The following is a 16,972-nucleotide window of genomic DNA, read 5'->3' as shown; positions in this document are numbered from 1 at the left end:
TGCTCCTTGTTATCTTCCAAGATGATGTGTTATTTAATGGGATGAGTGACAGCAACTGTAGAAATGTTGCCACCTGCCCCTCTTTATAGGTTTTACTCAATGGTTGCATATTCTTAGCTCTTTTTCCTCAGGATTAGTTTAGGAGCTCATTCAATACACGAAAGGTAACTAGATCTGTCCTCCATCAGTAAGATCGGCCCCGGGAGAATCGTACACCTCCAGGTGATAAGCCTTTAATATGACTCTGTGTCGCATGTAAAAAGCATGAAATAAGCATGCAGAGCAGCAGCCTGGCGATCAGAGGGGGTGCAGCAGATGTGTGACCCCTACATCACCACCTGTTACCAACGCATTACCCAGCGAAGCCTGCCTCAAACTAAACAGATTAAAGGGAGATTTGTGGGAGTGCGCAGCCCCTGCAGTCAGGGATCATCACTTCCCAATCATCCCAAAAATCAAAAGTCAACAGAACAAGAACCTAAACAAACACAAAGCAGCAAACTCCCACCAGATGATTGGAGGTAGAGGCTCCTTGTAATCTGGAGAAGGAAACTGAGCAGTGATGGAAAACACAACACACAAATAGTAGGCCTTCCAAAAAGTTCCACATACTGAAAGACCATGTACCCGTTTATAGCTGAAAGGATATATTGGTACATACAGCGGGTGAAATAAGTATTGAACACGTCACCAGTTTTCTAAGTAAATATATTTCTAAAGGTGCCATTGACAAGAAATTCTCACCAGATGTTGTTAACAGCCCATTCAATCCACGCAGGCAATTAAATCAAACCATAGATGTCCATAAATAAAGTTATGTGTAACAATGAGTAATTACACAGGAAAAAAGGATTGAACACATGAGAGAGAAGTGCAAAAAAGCCATGAAAAGTCATGACACCAACTGAACTCTATCAGTAATTAGAAAGCAATCCTGCCACTTAGTGAAAAATAACATCAGTTTGTTTAACTGATGGCCTATAAAAAGGTGCCTCATTACCAAGGTGCCACACAAGAAACATCTCATGATGGGTAAAACCAGTGAGTTGTCAAGACCTTCGCAACCTTATTGTTGCAAAATATACTGATGACATTGGTCACAGAAGAATTTCTAAAATACTGAAGGTTCCAGTGAGCACAGTTGGGGCCATAATCCGGAAGTGGAAAAGGGCCACGACCAGGTGCTCCCTGCAAGAAGAGTGAAAAGAATTATCAGAAGAGTTGTCCAAGAGGCAAGGACCAACTGTGGAGAGCTACAGAAAGACCTGGAATCAGCAGTGTCAGAGAGAAAAAAAAATCTATAAGACATCCCTGGAGAGCAGAAACATCAAGCTCACATTGAACATATGGGAATAATTGTGGCTGGGAAGAGAGTAACTAATTAAAACAAGGACAATGGGAGAGAGAACTAACACTTCAATCTCCATTGAAGCAGGGGCCTCCTGCAGTAACCAGGTAATGCAAACAGAGAAATGCTCTGTGAAAAAGTATGAGATCCACATATTCAAGAAGCTGAAGTGGAAAATCTAACACCTTCCAGAGGTAACTCTTCTTCTCTTCAAAGAAAAACTTGACAATTGCAGTTAGACACACTGTCTCCGGTGTCCAGATATGAATATTGGTGTTTTGCATCGATCAGATATTTATGGGAGATATATTTTCGGCGTTGTAGTGAAGGGACGAACATAACACATTCTCTCACATCACCGTAAGGCCATTCTAACCCCTCCAATTTAACGGTCAGATAAATGGTGCTATCTAGGCCATGTTTAATAGATAGATATAGATAAAATCGCGATATGAAACATGACAATAATATCTATCGCCTGTGCCTTCCAGGGGCAAAGATATCCTATAAATTAGAGATCTTATGGAACTCTGAAAAGACTAGCACATCCCACCACTAGCCCCCATGTGAGCTCATCAAGGGGAGGTATGTGCGTGTAACATTGAGCTAATAAAAATGAAAGTTTGGGTCTTCGTTCATTCTAGAAGACATAAGTTCACTGGAAGAGTGTTCCATTTTCCCAATCGGAACGCTTCCCTCCCTTAAGCGTCGAGCCATTTCCGTGACATAATAATAATCATTTTTATTTCTGTAGCGCCAACATATTTTGCAGCACTTTACATTTTAGTGACATCAGATTTAGTAATTTTCTCTTTCTTTGTTCCTTTTTATTTCATGTAATTGTATATATCGTATTGTTTTGCTCCCATTTTGTATCATCTTTGTATATTTTTATAAACACTGCCTACCTTTCTGGATTAAATATATAAAATTTAATAGCTCTGCTCCTCTTGTTCTGTAAACCGCACCCCTGAAGCCATACGCTACCTGTAACGGGTGTGCAATCGGTCTGTAAAATTTGTTATTGTGGAGCTGGTAGTGACCGTACAGGGTTATTATATACTATATCTATCTATATACACATACCTATCTATCTATCTATATATATATATACACACACACACATATACACATACAGTACAGACCAAAAGTTTGGACACACATTCTCATTTAAAGAAATTTCTGTATTTTCATGACTATGAAAATTGTACATTCACACTGAAGGCATCAAAACTATGAATTAACACATGTGGAATTATATACTTAACAAAAAAGTGTGAAACAACTGAAAATATGTCTTATATTCTAGGTTCTTCAAAGTAGCCACCTTTTGCTTTGATGACTGCTTTGCACACTCTTGGCATTCTCTTGATGAGCTTCAAGAGGTAGTCACCGGAAATTGTTTTCATTTCACAGGTGTGCCCTGTCAGGTTGAATAAGTGGGATTTCTTGCCTTATAAATGGGGTTGGGACCATCAGTTGTGTTGTGCAGAAGTCTGATGGATACACAGCTGATAGTCCTACTGAATAGACTGTTAGAATTTGTATTATGGCAAGAACAAAGCAGCTAAGTAAAGAAAAACGAGTGGCCATCATTACTTTAAGAAATGAAGGTCAGTAAGTCCGAAAAATTGGGCAAACTTTGAAAGTGTCCCCAAGTGCAGTTGAAAAAACCATCAAGCACTACAAAGAAACTGGCTCACATGAGGACCGCCCCAGGAAAGGAAGACCAAGAGTCACCTCTGCTTCTGAGGATAAGTTTATCCGAGTCACCAGCCTCAGAAATCGCAGGTTAACAGCAGCTCAGATTAGAGACTAGGTCATTGCCACACAGAGTTCTAGCAGCAGACACATCTCTTAACAACTGTTAAGAGGAGACTTTGTGCAGCAGGCCTTCATGGTAAAATAGCTGCGAGGAAACCACTGCTAAGGACAGGCAACAAGCAGAAGAGACTTGTTTGGGCTAAAGAACACAAGGAATGGGCATTAGACCAGTGGAAATCTGTGCTTTGGTCTGATGAGTCCAAATTTGAGATCTTTGGTTCCATTGGTTCCAACCACCGTGTCTTTGTGCGACACAGAAAAGGTGAACGGATGAACTCTACATGCCTGGTTCCCACCGTGAAGCATGGAGGAGGTGGTGTGATGGTGTGGGGGTGCTTTGCTGGTGACACTGTTGGGGATTTATTCAAAATTGAAGGAATACTGAACCAGCATGGCTGCCACAGCATCTTGCAGCGGCATGCTATTCCATCCGGTTTGCGTTTAGTTGGACCATCATTTATTTTTCAACAGGACAATGACCCCAAACACACCTCCAGGCTGTGTAAGGGCTATTTGACCAAGAAGGAGAGTGATGGGGTGCTAAGCCAGATGACCTGGCCTCCACAGTCACCAGACCTGAACCCAATCGAGATGGTTTGGGGTGAGCTGGACCGCAGAGTGAAGGCAAAAGGGCCAACAAGTGCTAAGCATCTCTGGGAACTCCTTCAAGATTGTTGGAAGACCATTTCCGGTGACTACCTATTGAAGCTCATCAAGAGAATGCCAAGAGTGTGCAAAGCAGTCATCAAAGCAAAAGGTGGCTACTTAGAAGAACCTAGACTATAAGACATATTTTCAGTTGTTTCACACTTTTTTGTTAAGTATATAATTCCACATGTGTTAATTCATAGTTTTGATGCCTTCAGTGTGAATGTACAATTTTCAAAAGTTATGAAAATACAGAAAAATCTTTAAATGAGAAGTTGTGTCCAAACTTATGGTCTGTACTGTATATCTATCTATCTATCTATCTATATATATATAGCCCATGTGGCTTTGTTTCTGTCCAACAATGAGGACATACATACACACACTGGAATATGTTATAATATATATCGTATTTTTCGGACTATAAGACGTGCCACACCGTAAGACACACCCAGGTTTTAGAGGAGGAAAATATAAAAAAAAATGTAAGCAAAAAATGTGGTCATGATGCCCTGTTAAGGAGGGGGGGGGTGGGGTCTATTGCTGACACTGTTATAGGGGTAATGTCCCCCAATTCTATTAATACCCCCCATCCTGGTATGTATGGCACCCTTCATCCTGTTATGCTGTTATGTATGGCCCCACACCCCCACTCCTCCTGGTATGTATGGCACCTTCAATCTTCATCCCACTATGTATGGCCCCCCTCATGCGTGGGGAGCAGTGACCAGTCAGTCTCCCTAATAGCACACACACTTTAGCTGCTGTGCTCGGCAGTCAGCGTGCCCGCTATTAAAGGCCATTAACATTCACCACACCCATGGGAGTGGTGAATATTCATGGCCTTTAATAGAGGGCACACTGACAGCCGAGCGCAGCAGGAGCCACGCTACGGCCTATTAGGGAGGATGAATGGTCACTGCTCCCCACGAACGCAGTCCCGGCGTGGGGAGCAGTGACTATTCCGGCACAGAGCGGGACACAGCGCTGGAGGAGAGAGGAGGTGCGTATGAAAGTTTATTTTTTTTCTGTGCAGCGTTACGGGGATCAGGGGGTGCCAAGCATAACTGGATGAGGGGGCCATACATACAGGGATAAAGGGTGCCTTACATACCAGGATGAGGGGGGCCATACATACAGGGATGAAGGGTGCCATACATACCAGGAGCCGCACTGCGTGCACAGTATGCCGGTTATTAAGGAAGATTAATATTCCCTGCTCCCCATGGGCGTGGGGAGCAGTGAATATTAATTTTCTTTAGTAGCGGGCACAGTGTAGGCTGCAGCAGCGGCTGCTGCTTCCTGTGCACCGCTACTCCGCCACTGTTGCTTCCCCCACCACCCACAGCTACAGTATTTATGTATATCGTACTATAAGACGCACCCCCCACTTGCCTCCAAAATTTTTGAGGAAAAAAGTGCATCTTATAGTCCGAAAAATATGGTACACACACACAATATATAAGACGCATCGCAAAATAGGAAAAAATGTTTTTTTTTTAAATAAAATGGTGGGCCTTAAAATTCTCTTTACTTGGGGGGCAGCAGTGATGGAGCGGGGGTCACACATACAGGAGATTGGCGGCAGGAGTTAGGCGATGCTGCGGGACCCGTCCTCAGAAGAAGAGTCGCTGATTCAAGGAAGTGATGGTGGCGGCAGGAGCGGGACGACCCCGTCCTCAGAAGTCGGAGGTTCCCTATCCCGTAGCCATAGCCATGCGGTGGGCTTAGGGAAAATGGCCGCCAGAGCATTCGCAGATCGAGATTTCGAGAGACTAGTTCTCATCTCCCGAGATCTCAATCTGTGCATGCTCCGGTGGCCATTTTGCCGAAGTACACCACAGGGCTATGTAAGGGATAGGAAACCTCTGCTCACCGCCGACTTCTTCTGAGGACGGGGCATCGCTCCGCTCCCGCCACCACTACCACTGCCATGAACCAGCGACCCTTCTTCTGAGGACGGGGCCTGCAGTATCGCCCTGCTCCTGCCGCAAACCTCCTTTATCTGTGACCCCGATCTGACGCTGCCCCCAGGTAAAATACTGTACCTTCGCATTATTATTATTTATTATTATAGCGCCATTTATTCCGTGGCACTTTACATGTGATAGGGATATACATAACAAAAGCATTTACATAATCTTAACAAAACGAGTCAGCGACTGGTACAGGAGGAGCGAGGGCTCACATTCTAATTATAAGACGCACCCCCTTTTTTCTCCCAAATTTGGAGGTGAGGGTGCGTCTTATAATCCAAAAAATACGGTGTGCGTGTGTGTGTGTGTGTGTGTGTGTGTGTGTGTGTGTGTGTGTGTGTGTGTGTGTGTACATACACACATATATCACTTGGTTGCACATCGAGGTACACATGAACACTGTCTCTTTAAATCTTCTGCTGAGTTTATTAAGAGCACGGCATAAACTACAGCAATGTTAGCAAAAACAGACACAGCCTTCCTGGCCTAACAGGAAAACAAAACATAACGTAAGGCAGAGTCCTTGATGCTATGGGTAACCGCCCGCTTCAGGAACAAAACAACCCAAGGTTTGTCTTTCCTTCACATGACAAAACAGCTTTCACCGCCAAGCCCACCCCACTCTAAATGCTCTGAAAGGCTGTGATTTTATCCTCAGAGTTCCTCCCTTTCTACAGGTGTTTAATCACTCTAGAACTAAGATGGGTAATTAACCCATTTCTATACTTCGTGTGCTGGAACACCTTTTCTATGTTTATATCACTGGAGCTAACAATCTTAGTGTTACACATCTTCTCTCCAGTACATTGCCAGTGAATTGGAGGTGTGAGCACCCCAGCCGCGGCCTCCACGATTGGAGGCAGCGAAGTTGCGTTCCCCTGTCAAACTGGTGACAGTAGTGGGATCTGCGTGATCCCCTACAAGCAGGTACAATTGTTTAAAAAAAAAAAAGTAATGCACTCATCCTCCATGGCCGTATGCACGCTCACCGCGCAAGACTCCACTCATGAACAAAAAGCATGTTCAAGCGCGTTTAAAGTTTGCTCAACAACATTTAGACAAGCCTGTGAAATACTGGGAGAATATACTCTGGTCAAATGAGACCAAAATTGAACTCTTTGGATGCCATAATACACACCATTCTTGGAGGCCAAAAGACACTGCATATCACCCCAAAAGTACCATACCAACAGTGAAGTTTGGAGGTGGGAACATCATGGTGTGGGACTGTTTTTCAGCATACAGCACTGGCAAACGTCATATAATTGAAGGAAAGATGAATGGACAAATATACCAAGACATTCTTAATAAACATCTCCTGGTATCTACCAGGATGATGAAGATGAAACAATGGCTAACATTTCAGCAAGACAATGATCCCAAACACACAGCCAAGGAAACTCTCAATTGGTTTCAGATAAAGAAAATAAAGCTGCTAGAATGGCCCAGCCGATCACCAGACCTGAATCCAATAGAAAATTTATGGAAGGAGCTAATGCTCAAAAGGTCATAGAAGGAGCCCACGGGACCTTCAGGATTTGAAGAGTGTTTGTGTGGAAGAATGGACAAAAAAATCACACCTGACCTGCGACTAGCTTCTCTATACAGGAGGTGTCTTGAAGCTGTCATCACCAACAAAGGCTTTTGTATGAAATATTAATTACATTTCAGTAAACGTGTTCAATACTTTTTTCCCCATGTCATTTCTCATTATTACACATAGTTATGAACATCTATGGTTTAATTTATTTGCCTGTGTGGAATGGATGGTTTACTACTGACATCTGGTGAGAATTTTGTGTCAAATGGCACCTTTAGAAATATGTTTACCATATTTTTTGGACTATAAGACGCACTTTTTTCCTCCAAAATTCTGGAGGAAAATGGCGGGTGCGTCTTATAGTCCGAATGTTGGGGGGTGTATATTTATGTGTGTTGTGGGGGGAGCGGTAGCGGTGGAGGAGCGGGGCACAGGAGGCAGCAGCCGCCTGCTACAGCCTACACTGTCACCGCTGCTAAAGAAAATGAATATTCACTGCTCCCCACGCCCATGGGGGGAGGGGAGCACTGAATATTCATGCTCCTTAATAGCGGTACACAGTGTAGCTGCGCTGCGGCTCCTGCCAGCTATCTCCTGTGCCCGCTATTAAAGGGCATGAATATTCAACCTCTCTCTACGCCCATGGGCGTGGGGAGGGGGTGAATATTCATGCCCTTTAATAAGCGGGCACACGCAATAGCCCGGCAGCAGCAGGAGCCGCAGCGCGGCTCCGCTGTGTGCCGGCTATGAAGGAAAGTGAAGTCACTGCTCCCCGTGCACACAGACCCGGCGTGGGGAGCAGTGACTTGCGGCAGCTGATCTCTCCTTGTGAGCCGCGCATGGCATTGACGTCATGCACGGCTCACATGGAGAGATCAGAGCAGGCAGACAGGACGCAGCGCTGGAGGAGAGAAGAAAGGTGAGTAGGAGTGTTTATTTTTTTTTAATGCGCAGCATGATGGGTATTAGGGGTGCCATGCATACCAGGACAGGGATGAGGGGTGCCATGCATACCAGGACAGGGATGAGGGGTGCCATGCATACCAGGACAGGGATGAGGGGTGCCATGCATACCAGGACAGGGATGAGGGGTGCCATGCATACCAGGACAGGGATGAGGGGTGCCATGCATACCAGGACAGGGATGAGGGGTGCCATGCATACCAGGACAGGGATGAGGGGTGCCATGCATACCAGGACAGGGATGAGGGGTGCCATGCATATCAGGATGGAGGGATGCCAGGCATACCAGGATGGGGACCATGTATAAAAGGAAGGGGGGGGCATATATACCAGGATGGGGGATATTGTCAGAATTGGCGGACATTACCCCTATACCAGTGTCAGCAGAAGACCCCCTCCCCCTTAAAAGTGCATCATGACCACATTTTTTGCTTACATTTTTTTTTTTTTCCTCCTCTAAAACCTAGGTGCGTATTATGGTCCGGTGCGTCTTATAGTCCGAAAAATACGGTACTTAGCAAATTGGTGACGTGTTCAATACTTATTTCACCCGCTATATGTGGACCCTCCAAAGCATCGGTCACATCATGGGACATTGATCCCCTTCCATCTCTGCCTGGATCAAATGCACCATTACATGTGTATTTTAACAACCCTAAATAATGAGCAAAGTCATCTATAGACTCAGATAAGCTTCAGGCACCAAAAAATGGGCTGGGCCAAAATGGGACATCGCACCATTTGCTGTTATAAACCAAAAGGTCCGACCATTTGCATCCACTGCACAAAAAGGGAAGAGATACATGTGAGGAGTCTGCGACACCTGCCCCATCTACTGCTTTAAGAAGGAGGCCTGAACTGGCCCCATTTATAGACACTAATGGATCTTATTTCTAGGTTATATCAGCGCCTGAGGAAAAAAAAATGGCCACCAATAGTCCGCGTAAGGGTTGTTACTTGGCTTTCCCAGGTTCCTGAATAGCTAAAGTTCTGAACTGAGGAGACTGTGTGTGTGTGTGTGTGTGTGTGTGTGTGTGTGTGTGTGTGTGTGTGTGTGTGTGTGTGTGTGTGTGTGTAATGGAGTGACATACTAAGCGAGATTAGATTGTGAGCTTCTATGTTCTGTAAAAGAAGTTCCTACGACATCTAGTTAGATCAACAATTCTCAACTTAGTTACTTTTTATTTCTGTACTTTTTTAGTGACAAAATAAACTTTGGGGAAAGTCTGGATTATTTTTTCTTAATTCCAAGGGAGGACCCTTGCCCCTGGATTTCCCTGCTCACATTTTCTTGGTTAGGGAATTGTGAGAGAATTTGTTAGGAATTGGAGACATTTCAAGTTAATGAGAAAGCATTATGCCGGCCAAAAGGAGCGCAGAGAATAGGAGCAAAATTAATTAGGGCATCTGCCCGCTGCACAAAAGCTGCAAAGAACAGGTGTGCATATTAATGAGAGGCGGCAGCTGCTTCTGGCGAGTGGGGCCCAATCAACATGAAGAATGAGCCCAGGATTGTGGGTGGCTGCTCTCTCTGCTTCCAGTCGGAGAATGCTGCGCTCATGAGAGAGGCCATTGTCCTATGGCCGCTGAGGCCAGTGAAGGCATGTGGCTTGTATGAAGTGTGCACTCGGCTGGAAAGTCCACCTCGCTACGCACTTTTCCAGGATGCATGCTAATATTAATACGTTGCCAGCTATCCTGTGGGTTCCCTGTGTTATCTAAGGCCGGACACACCTGCAGGGGATGACATTCCAGAGGCTGCGCCAACCACTTACTACCACTATTCCGACTAATCGCTGAGAAGAATCAGAGACCTAACGACAGTGAAACAATGCAGGATGAAAACCAGTGCGAGAGGAGCACAGCCATTACCTGACTCATGATCTGGTGTCTGTCACATCAAGTTGTCAATGGGCAAGGAATTTGGGACTGATGCTTGATTTTTTAACAGTAACTAAACTGCAGGACAAGATCACATTCTGATACAAAAGGGAAGCGACTCCAGATATGCGACTCAAGAGTTGTGCGGACCCCAGGTGACACGTAGGAGGTGTTTACTCTGAGTGGACCCCAACTCGAGGGACTGGCTTAAGATAAAGACTATGGAATATTTTTAGCATCTTTTGAGTAAATAGAATTTCCCAAATTGTTCATATTTTCTTCTTTTAAAAGGGACAGGAGTACAAAAAAAAATCTAAAACTGTAATCGTTCAATATTAATAAAGTCCTGAAACTTTTCACAGTTTGTATTTCAGAAGATGAAACTATAGTAAAAACCAAAAACTTGTTGTCATACCTGGAGCCAAAATAGGTAGGAATGTTAGGAAGCTAAATGGCTTTAACTCCAGGAGAATAGCAATTACAGGTGCATCTCACTAAATTAGAATATCATCAAAAAGTGAATTTATTTCAGTTCTTCAATACAAAAAGTGAAACTCATATTATATAGAGTCATTACAAACAGAGTGATCTATTTCAAGTGTTTATTTCTCTTAATGTTGATGATTATGGCTTACAGCCAATGAAAACACAAAAGTCATTATCTCATTAAATTAGAATACTTTATAACAACAGCTTGAAAAATACTTTGAAGGCTATGTGCCCATGATGCTCTGGATTCTTTCCTGAGCGTTTCTGCATCTCCCTGGCAGAAAAAACGCATGCGGATTGTACATGCGGATTGTACATGTGTTTTTCCTGCCAGGGACATGCGGATGTGAAGCGTTCTTCACATGCATTTCCGCATGCGGGTTGACAAGCTCTTTCCAAGCGATTTTAGCATCACTTGGAAAGTGCTTGACAACTTGGTCACACTATATAAATCCATGCAAACGGCATGGATTTATATAGTGTGACCGGAAGAATGGTAAAAAATAAATCTATACTTACCTTCTGATGGCCCCCGGAGTCTTTATTCGATGCATCTCGGCTTGCCAGCAGCTCGCGGTACACTGAAGGACCTGCCGACGTCAGCGTCGCGTGACCCGTCACATGACTAAATGACGTCACCGCAGGTCCTTGAGTCCACCGCGAGCTGCCAGCAAGCAGAGACAAGCACACCGCGGGCCATCAGAAGGTAAGTATAATATATTTTTTATTTTATTCTTTTTTTTACAGGTTTTATGGTACCCGGGTCTGGAGGAGAGTCTCCTCTTCTCCAGACCCGGGTACCATCCGCACATTGAAACACATGGAATGCGCATCTACAGATCCAGTGATGCGGAATCCAAGCGTTCCAATGCAAGTCAATGGCGGCGAAAACGCAGCGCTTCCGCAAAATAATTGGTAGTGCTGCGTTTTTTTCCGCAATGATAATCCGCAGCGGAAATTTCCGCAGCATGTGCACAGCACATGCGGATTATCATTGGGGACCATGGCAGACCTTCTACCATGCGTTTTTTAGCGTTTCTGCAGCAGAATTGCCGCTTCGGAAACACTTAAAAGACGCATCGTGGGCGCACAGCCTTAAAATCCGAAATGTTGTCCTACTGAAATGTATGTTCAGTAAATGCCCTCAATACTTGGTCGGGCTCCTTTTGCATCAATTACTGCATCAATGCGGCAATGTGGCATGGAGGCGATCAGCCTGTGGCACTGCTGAGGGGTTATGGAAGCCCAGGTTGCTTTGATAGCAGCCTTCAGCTCGTCTGCATTGTTGGGTCTGGGGTCTCTCATCTTCCTCTTGACAATACCCCATAGTTTCTCTATGGGGTTAAGGTTGTATTGAAGAACTGAAATAAATTAACTTTTTGATGATGTTCTAATTTAGTGAGATGTACCTGTACCTACAATGATGCATTTTAACAAACCTTCATCTGTGTGACCAAGACTGGCTCTGTATATTCACATTGCAAAATATCTTAACAGGTGAATATCGCTGTAAACAACACACGTTGGACCATTCCAATTTCTCCTACACCCTTTATTCTTGTAAGGTGGATGATGTATTAAACTGGTCAATAAAAACTCCAGCAGGATTTTTTTTTTTTTCTCCAGATGATAAATATCTGAGACGTCACTGACAAACAGTTTCAGGATGTGGAGACAAGTCAACACTTCTCCTTTAGGCCATTTACAAGAAGCACATGACGAGTCTAATGAAGCCTCATCACATCCCAAACAACACAGGCCTCAGATCTGAAAATCTCCATGAGGGCAAAAAGAATTCTATAATCTACAGAAAACAACGTTAAGGCGAATGTCAGAAAAGAAGAAACAGCTGAGATCAACGACACGATCACATATGTAACATTACTGATTGCATCATTATTAAATCATTTCCAGCAATTCAATACATCAAGTGACCATGGGTATGAATAGGTTAATCTGTAAAGTGACCTGGTCGGCACTTGTGAAATCTGGAGACATTTTACCCAAAGTAGCAAAGAGATGCTAAATACATAGCCAGCTGATTTTGTGTGTGCCTGGCAGTCAGGCAGCAAACCATCGCCAGCGTCTGTGAAATTCTTGTTTCAGCTTTTAAAATTAGTTTTGATGACTAACTATGACAGGTTTTTTTTTTCCTTGCTAATGTCCAGTGGGTAAACTGCCTAATCTTCTTCACTGATTGTACATTATTCTAGCTAACTATGGTTTTTCCCAACCTGGGCCTGACATTATAGCCATCCGTATGACAGGACCTTTAAATCCGCACATTCAAGTATACTACCTCTAACAGGTGGAAATGGATTCAGTTTATGTGGTGTAACCCTGAGAATCCCCCTGTAGACAGCAGAAAATTAGACTAAGCTGCAGAGTGGGAATGGACGGCTGTGCAGGATGTGCTGCATACTATGCACAGAGATGACAGGAAGCAGCAGTGACTTCTACAAAGCATAATAAATGCCCAGAAAAAAGGAACCAAAAATACATTTCTTTCACTGCAACAAAAATGAAATTAAAAAAGTAGAAAAAAAATTTGCAGCAGAAGTTGCTTATACAATGCAAACATCCCAGTCATCTATATTATAACCATCTGTGGCACATTTACTGCACTTTAAAAGTTCAATAAAACTTGGTACTATTGCCTTGTGCTGATCGCCCCGCTGCCACAATTCTCAAGATGGCAGATGTTTCCCAGTAACCTTTGACCCCAGTCTTATTTCTGAGTTCAGGGATTGTAGCCATTGTGTGTGCAGCCATCTGCCGCCTCCTCCCTAGAAATACGACAGCAACAATGGAGCAAGAGGGAAAGCACAAAACAAGAAGGGGAAAAGCCCCAGTCTGGGCCGCAAAGCAGCGTGAGAATCGGATAGAAAACTCCAAATAGAAAATATCATCTACCCCAGTATCAGTCCTGGACTCCTTTTCATCCAGTCACTTAAAAGTTGTGAAACAGTCAGTGTGGCTGCACTTAGGGTTGTCAGTCAATTTGTTCATTTACCGATTATTCAGGAGTGTAGGAATATGAGGCAATCTGGGGAGCTGAACTGGTGGCAATGTTGGCTGCTTCCAACTTAAATTCTTATAAAATGCAGCAGAGATCACAACCAGGCGAAAGTTCAGTCGTGGGAGAAATCTCCACTGACAGATAACTGGGGTTTGTATTGATGCTTGCTCCAGTCAGATTATCCTCTTGGTGGCCTTATGTGGTAGACACAGATTTGTGTTCTTCTCCCAACATCCTCTCTGCTTCCACTAGAAATAAAGTTAACCGTGGGAAAGAAGTTTTAAAATGTAAAGGGGTCATGACTTTAATTAGCTCCATCCCCCTCCCTAGCCTCTGAGAGTAATCACTGAGTTTCTGAGTGCTCAGAGAATCTCTAAATGTTTCCAGGTGCCGGAAAAGAGTTAGTTTAGGATACAGTCAGCACCCACTATCGAGGACACAATCCCGGTCTTACAAATGGATGTTATAGGAGGGAGACATGTCTTGTCATTTCATTCTGTTCACTAAGAGTGAGATCGATCACAAAGCCATGAACCTAAGAGGAAAGCTGATGTTACCAAACAGTGCTCAATGAAGACCCATTCATCTGATAAAAAAATAAAATAAAGGGTTGGCAGAGCCTGTCCACTTGGGGCAATCATTACTTCCTGAGAACCAACCTCAACATCACATCAGTTTCTGACAACTTTAGGTGTTGAAAGTAGATTCACAATTGCTGTGCAGAACTCAAAATTGGGTTTACTAGTCCATGGTCTCTTACCAACTTTAGAGGGAGCCTTTTTACTATATGCAGCCTCAGAACACGGACAACATCTTCAACAGATGCCTGAAGCTCCCTGTGCCGAATGTGGGGATAGTTATTAGAACACCTCCCCCCCCAAAACCACAAGTGATCGGTTTAACCCACTGAGCAGACTGCCTCCTGCCCCCCTTCACAGCAGATGGATCTCCACCTGGATGGGAGTTTCATGTGGTTTCTTTACATCTGTTCCAGGAATCTATGGCCCGTTGTTAAACAGGCGTCTCTGTAAAATTGGGTAAAATTATCAGATTATTAACCTTGAAAAGAAATAATAACCTACCCAAGAGACTGAACATTACAGCTAATAACCTGTAATACACTGCAAAAGTACATCAGGAGAACCAGAGTAAAGTGTCCTCACTGGAGGCATCTTATTGCTTCCTATAGATAACACCCAATGAAATGTGCAGTCATCAAGGGTACGAACCAAAAAGAAAGGATATTCCCAGAAAACTAAATCTCACCTGTCCTTTCCATCAAGTGTTTATCTCACACTCAGACCTTTACTTTTCAAGTCGGCAATTACAGCTCATCCTGCTTTCTTCTTATGCGATAGTACCTACTAATGTCGGAATATGGGAGCTAGGAATTAGAGTAGGTCAACACGACCGATTTCTCTACATATATGAAAAATGGACCAATTATTCTGATCAGACTTTGATCAGATTGGCATCAATTTTTCTTGTATGTGGAGAGAAAAATAAAAAGTTTCTCACCACCTTATCCTTTGTCAGTCCATGTAAAATCAGAACCATAGACTTTCATTGGAGATTTTGATCCGACCCCTTGGATCAAAATTGGACGTGTGTGCCTCAGATGTTTTCTGTGGACCAATTGGAGATGTGCACAGCCCTATAGAGTATCATAGGTATGAGTGCTATCCCTGAAAACTATGGATAGCACTCTATGAGATAATCGGACATGTGCATGAGCCCTCACATAAATTAATCATCCAAGAGGCTCAATAAATTCTATGAACAAATATCCAAGAGGATCTCTATAAGCCAAGAGACCTGCAGAGAAAGCTCTGGCCTCACCCCCTGGTGGCATTCCTCAGGATCCATGACCCCAGTGATTGGGATGATGGATGACATTTTTTGCAAGAACCCTGAGCCCTGTCAACTCCAACAAACTCCAAGTGGTCAAGCATGGACAATAGGAGGAAATGTACTCCTAAAGTATGGGATCACGTTCTTTACTAGGATCCTGGGAGACCCGGAGCAGGAGACTCAACAAATGTGAGAGGACAGGATTTTCCAATACTGCCTGGACTAAAATGTATGAGGATTTGAAGGTTTTTTTGTGGCCTCAACCTAAAAAAAAATGCATCATGTTAGCCAGAATCCCAATAATCTGCAGTCATACCTGTTAATGTTTTTGTCACCATGCTGTAAACACACACAGGTTTATATCAATGTCTTCTGCAACGCTCAGTTCAATGTATAAGCACCCTGCTCCATTAATCTCCACACTTTGGATGCATGAGGCAGGAAAAAAAAAAACAAAACACCAACCTCCATCGCTCTCTTTATAAACTCCAAGCAGCCTTGGGGCTTATTTGCATGTTCAACTCATTGAACAAGTTATTAACTTCCAGTGAGCTGTGAATCTCCCACCTCTGTATGGACGTTACGCTCACGAGGAGGTAGATACGAGGAATATTAACACACCGGGCATGGGAACCGCAGGGCAGGGGATGGAACATTAAACTCCAGGAATGGCAGTCAGGGCAAGTCAGGCATGGCGTCACCTCTTGGCACAGCAGCCTGTATACTCAGGTCCACGCTTCCCACCACATTGCCACACAAGAAACATGGCAGAGCCGGCCGGGCACGTGGTGCATAGAATATTCCTTATCAGCTATTTGGAGATTCTACCCAGGCACAATGTGTGCACCCCAAAAACAGCGGGAGAAAATGTTAGTTTGGAAAACAAAAATAATCTGTAACCTGTTTGTTAGGAAACTAACATCAGTGACTAAAATGGCAAAGAGTACATTATAAATGGTGAAAGGCGTTTACCACAATAGCACTGACACATACTGTGGTGGGCTCTGTGGTAAGTGGTAATGGACACAGCTTCAGTAAGAACTTTCCTTAGCCCTTCGCAGGTCAGGACTTAGTCCTGTAAATATCAGAGTATTTTTATCACTGCTATCCAAATTTCCTCAAACACAGCTATGGCGCCTACAACAACTTGTGACCATACATACAGGGGGAACCAGTGGTGGCAATATGTGCTCCTTTATTGGGGAGTAATGCCTCCTTATTTAAGCAGGAAAAAAAAGATGAAAGAGGGGGGAGAGCTGAGGCAGTCTGTGCAAACATCTGCTGACTACAGCGCTGGCAGATGGACGGGCATGGACCTCTCTCATACAGCCCATTATACAAAGGCTGTAGAGCAGGAGACTCCCCGTCCTCATAACAGGACTACATGTGGATGAACTTCATAAGGAAAAGCAGGGTGATAACCAGTATGGCAT

At 43.9% G+C, this 16,972-nt stretch overlaps 1 protein-coding gene across 1 annotated transcript in view; it reads right to left on the bottom strand.

Annotated features, from left to right (window-relative positions):
* The window catches only part of NOTCH1 (notch receptor 1), a 54,376-nt gene that overhangs the window by 24,530 nt on the left and 12,874 nt on the right, over positions 1 to 16,972 (bottom strand). The window lies entirely within an intron of this gene.

Source organism: Phyllobates terribilis, unplaced genomic scaffold (assembly GCF_046119375.1).
Source record: "Phyllobates terribilis strain yellow unplaced genomic scaffold, ASM4611937v1 Scaffold_7__3_contigs__length_470593459, whole genome shotgun sequence".
NCBI classification, from domain to species: domain Eukaryota; kingdom Metazoa; phylum Chordata; class Amphibia; order Anura; family Dendrobatidae; genus Phyllobates; species Phyllobates terribilis.
Note: the sequence above shows the minus strand (reverse complement) of the source record. Positions and strands in the feature narration are given on the sequence as shown.